This window comes from Oryx dammah, unplaced genomic scaffold (assembly GCF_014754425.2).
Source record: "Oryx dammah isolate SB20612 unplaced genomic scaffold, SCBI_Odam_1.1 HiC_scaffold_22, whole genome shotgun sequence".
NCBI lineage: Eukaryota > Metazoa > Chordata > Mammalia > Artiodactyla > Bovidae > Oryx > Oryx dammah.
Window position 1 is genome coordinate 61,480,818 of NW_024070206.1, and position 5,384 is coordinate 61,486,201.

The window sequence follows — 5,384 nt, forward strand, 5'->3', positions numbered from 1 at the left end:
GGCTTCTGTTTGTCAGAATCTGAATCAGTCCTAGAAAGAAAAATATTAAGGGAAATAAGGATGTAAGACACTTGGTTAACTATTCTTTACCAAAGCTAGAAGACGAAGCAAAGTGTTTCTTTTAGAATCTGTGTATTTTCTATGCATGCCTTGCTAAATGTCTAAAATTTTTAAAAATGACAAGCATTTAAACATTTAATTTAAGTAAATTATAATTATTGAACTTTCTTAGTTCTCAGTTTTAATTTTTAATATTTCAAAGTAAAAAAATGAGTTCAAGTCACTTGGGATTATTTTAAATAAAATCCTCCCATAATACTTACAGATTTTCTTGAACATTATAATTTCTTAAAAGATTAATTTACCTTAGTACCAGAGCTACTTGCTTCAGTTGTATAACTAATAGCAAAAATGATAAACTTCTAAACAAATTAAATTTTGTATTGTATGTTTAGAATGTGACATTAAAAATTGCACCCCTAACGCTTTACATTTTTCTGTTTACTATTCATTCCGTATAGCACTTTAATAGTTGTTTTACTTCTGACTCAGTAAACTTGTTTTCAAAATAAATTATAATTTTTCACAGAGTGTGCTTCTCAACCCAGCAAGACCAGTTTATCAATCCCCCATCATTGTTTGAGGAATAATAATATTGAAAAAATAATAAAGATAATCTAGTCATTTATTCTAGAGATGTCAAAGCAGAAGATGGAGATTTTTTACTTTCCCTGTACCATGCAAATAAAGCCCAATCTACACATCTATGACATGAACCCTGATCCAGGCTCCCAGCAATTATCCATTAGTCTACAGTAATCTTGATCCTTGTTCAAGGTCCAGATGCTATTTTCTTTATTTATTATCATACTTTTAATTTATGACAAACTGGAGACTTTGGGAATGTGCCTGATGAAAGTGTTCATATCACAGAGCTATACTAGAAAGCATCAAAGAAAGAAATTTGAGAAAAATGTTCTCTCGGAAAGAATAGCTATCCTTATTAAAGATTCTAACTTAGACACGTGTATACCTGTGGTGGATTCCTGTTGATGTATGGCAAAACCAATACAATATTGTAAAGTAATTAACCTCCAATTAAAATAAATAAATTTATATTTTTTTAAAAAAGAAATGTCCAATTCTTGGTCTTTTTCTCTCCTTTTTCCTCTCTTCAAGGTGCATAGGGTATTTATTTTGTCCCTATATTACCTGTAAAGAAGAAAGATTAAATTCTTGAGGTAGCACTGTACTATGGAAACATTTCATGAGAAAATAGTAATATAAAATAATTCCATTTCTCTAATTGGTGACCAATACCTCTGAGATCCTACTGAACCAGAACCAGAAGCTCTTTATCTATCATTTCTGGTAAAGTTCTCTCTAGTTACACAACTTGACAAATAGATTTCAGATGGCCATCAATGAAGAGATCAAATCATATGCAAAACAAAGAACTCAAGATTCTTATCTCTTACTAATCTCATAAATTTGAATATTGAGTACATCCTATCACAAAGCTGGATGTTCTAAATATAATTAATACATCTAAGGTGCTTAAACATCCATTTTATTTTATTTATTTATTTTCTATTGATGTGGACCATTTTTAAAGCCTTTATTGAATTTGTGACAATATTGCTTCTGTTTTATGTTTTGGGTTTTTGGCCATGAGGCATGAGGGATTACAGATCTCTGACCAGGGATCAAATCTGCACCCCTGCATTGGCAAAGTTCTAACCACTGAGTCACCAGGGAATTTCCTAAACACTCATTTTAAATTAATGTTACATTTGATATAGCTATTCTACATTCCACACACCCCCCCATTTTGTTGTAATATTTGCTCTCAGAGCTGCTTTATTTTCTTAAGTAAAAATGGTCCTTTTTCCTTTTATCATTATAGAGTTTGCTTGATCTCTCTCTCTTTTTAAAAATACTTGTCCTTTCTACCTCGACTACAACTTCAAACATTTGTAGTAGCAAGACAATGCACATTCCCCAGATTCTCAGAACTCTCCTAATCCCACATTCCAGGCATCTCTTGTTTAAGGGGCTGTTATTCAGGGGCTTGGACTTCCTAGGTGGCTCCATGGCAAAGAATCCTCCTGTCTGAGGATGCAGAAGTCACAGAAAACCCAGGTTTGATCCCTGGGTCGGGAAGATCCCCTGGAGGAGGAAACGGCAACCTGGTTCAGTAGTCTTTCCAGGATAATCCCATGGATAGAGGAGCATTGTACAGGACTGAAGCACCGAGCACCCACACATGCTCACTCAGGAGCTCAGCTGAGCCAGCTTTAATACAGAGCTCTGTAGGCTGAATGCAGTTCCTCTTCCTTGAAACCTCAGAAAGGCAGTTTTCAATGACTATATAATTCTCAAGAATATCTATATATAAATGGTAAATTTCCCCTCCACACTTTTCCCCCTAAGGTTCCCAACATTGAAATTAACATTAATCTGTCTTTAGAATCTAATGCATACCTGCTGATGTTGAAAGCAGGATCTGTCCTGTTTGGAAGTGATGGATGTATTCTTATATCCAGAGTCACATCCTTTGGGGCATAAACCCTAGAGACTATCTGTTGCCTCATTCTCTTAACACCATGAATTAAACATTTATAATTACTCACCATTCTCTGATGTAATTTCTGTGTCCCAGAAAAACTGGAACAGTGTTAAGGGCATTTCACATGGAAATGGATATGCCCCCCACATGGACATTTGACAATATCTGGAGGCATTTTTGATTGTCATAATGAATGTACCAGAGTGATTGGACAAGGGTCAGAGATGCTGCTTCAGAATGGACTGATTGGCTCTCCATGCAGTCCAAGGGACTCTCAAGAGTCTTCTCCAACACCACAGTTCAAAAGCATCAAATCCTTGGATATCTGAACACACAGAGCTATAAAAAGTTCTCACTGTTATGTGGGACCTCTTACCTTTAACGCTGAAACATCTAGAACCAGTTGGTTCTAGGTTTGAGAAGTAGAGATGATCTTACCAGAAATGTTAGTCTAAGGAAAAATTCTTGTTCATAAGGAAAGATAACTAAAGGAAATTAATTATCTGGTGTGTATGACTCACAGCTCTAAAGCAAGGACAGCTCCAGGTGAGCTGAGACGTGCCACATTGTTAACACCTCACACCATTGCCACCATGTGTTTGTCAAAACCTCTGCACAGCAAAGGAAATTGTCAACAGAAAGAAGAGGCAGCAGAGTGGGAGGAAATATTTGCAATGCATGTATCTGATAAAGCCAGGGTCCTCAAATTCCAGGATTTAATGCCTAACAATCTGAGGTGGGTCTGATAATAAAAGTTTTACAGCAAACTAAATATGTGTGTCTTAACAGCCCATTACCCAAACCCACTTAAAACATTTTAGGTGGATCAAAGCAAAGAAGTAGGCTGCAAATTTTGAAATATGTTCAATTCTATTCATATAAGTTGACAAGGTACAAAGATTGTTGTTCAGTCACTAAGTCATGTTTGATACTTGTGACCCCACGGGTTGCAGCTCCTCAGGCTTCCCTGTCCTTCCCTATCTCCTACAGCTTGCTCAGACTCGTGTCCATTGAGTCAGGGATAAGTGAGTCAGAAAGACTCACTCAAAGGTACCCTCTTCTTGACTGGTCTTCTACTTCCAACACTGAGCCCACCATTTCACCCTTCTGCCAACCTCTGATTTGGGACTTAGAGTCCCACTAGGAAAATATTTTTGGAGCTTACCACATTTCTGAGAGCTTCTTGCAAATCCTTGTTCCTCAGACTATAGACCAGGGGGTTCACCATGGGGATCACTACGGTGTAGAACACTGTGGCCTCTCTGTCAATGCCCATGCTGTTGCCAGAGTGGGGCCGGCAATACATGAAAAGGATTGCTCCCTGTAAGACAGCGACGGCAGCGAGGTGGGAGGCACAGGTGGAAAAGGCTTTGCACCTTCCCTCTGCTGAGCGCATCCTCAGGATGGTGACGAGAATAAACAGGTAGGACATGAGGATGATCACGCTGTGATGATTCACTGAAAGTAGCCACAATGTATAACACCAACTGATTCACAGTGACATCAGAGCAAGCAAGAGAGGGGGGAGATCACAAAAGAAATGGTTGATCACATTTAATCTGTAGGATGGGATCTGAAGAGCTAAACACAAGTGAATCACAGAACATACAGTACCATTGAGATAGCAGCAAGACACCAACTCCACACAGAGATTTCGGGACATGGTGACCATGTAGAGCAGTGGGTCACAGGTGGCCACAAAGCGGTCATAGGCCATCACTGCCAGCAGAATGACCTCAGTTACCCCAAACGTGCAAAACAGGTAGAACTGCACAGTGCATTCCAGGAAGGAAATGACTTTGTCTTCTTTTAAGATGTTAGCTAGCATCTTTGGTGTACTGATTGTGGAGTAACAGAAATCCACAAAGGACAAGTGGCTGAGGAAAAAGTACATGGGGATGTGGAGTCCAGAGATGACCTGAATGAGAGCAATCATGCCCAGGCTTCCCCAAACTGTGACTCCATAGATGGAAAGAAACAGCAGGAAGAGGAAGACTCTGAGCCCTGGGGCATCTGAGAATCCAAGGAGGATGAAGTCTGTCGCAGCAGAGCAGTTTCCCTTGTCCATGTTCCTAATATACTGGGTAAAATATTACTGGAGTAAAATATACTGGAGTAAAATATTACTAGTCATTCTGCATTATATCATCTTTGATTCAGTTTTGCCTCTCTTAAAAAGGACATGATAATGCATACTGTCCTATAAAGTTAATGTAGTGATTTTGTTAATTATACTATACAATTCACTATGAAAATTCACTGCTTTAGATTTATTTGAAGTTCTAAACAAAGAAAGACAAAGTTAGTCTCTCAGTCGTGTCTGAATCTTTGCCATGCCATGGGCGGACTTTTCTGTCTATGGGATTCTCCAGGCAAGAATATTAGAGTGGGTTGCCATTCTCTTCTCCAGGGGATCTTCCCCACTCACAGATCTAAGCTGGGTCTCCCGCATTGCAGGCAGACCCTTTACCATCTGAGCCACCAGGAACAACAAAGATGTGAATATGAAATTAACAGAAATGGTTGCTGCTGCATTTCACCATTATTTATGAAAGCAAAACTTAGAAATATGGTGTAAATCTCAAAGAAATAATCCAAGTTATGGTAGACATTTATATACAGGACTTCCCTAGTGGCTCAGATGGTAGAGAATCTGCCTGCAATGTGGGAGGTCCAGGTTCGATCCCTGAGTTGTGAAGATCCCCTGGAGGAGGGAATTGTCTACCCACTCCAGTGTTTTTGCCTAGAGAATTCTGTGAGCAGAGGAGCCTGGGGGTTACAGTCCATGGAGTTGCTAAGAGTTGTACACAATTGA

The 5,384-nt window shown here is 38.8% G+C and overlaps 1 pseudogene; it reads right to left on the reverse strand.

The window, feature by feature from the left end:
- Positions 1 to 3,698: 3,698 nt before the first annotated feature.
- On the reverse strand, positions 3,699 to 4,637 carry LOC120880853 (annotated as a pseudogene).
- Between the last annotated feature and the right edge of the window lie 747 nt (positions 4,638 to 5,384).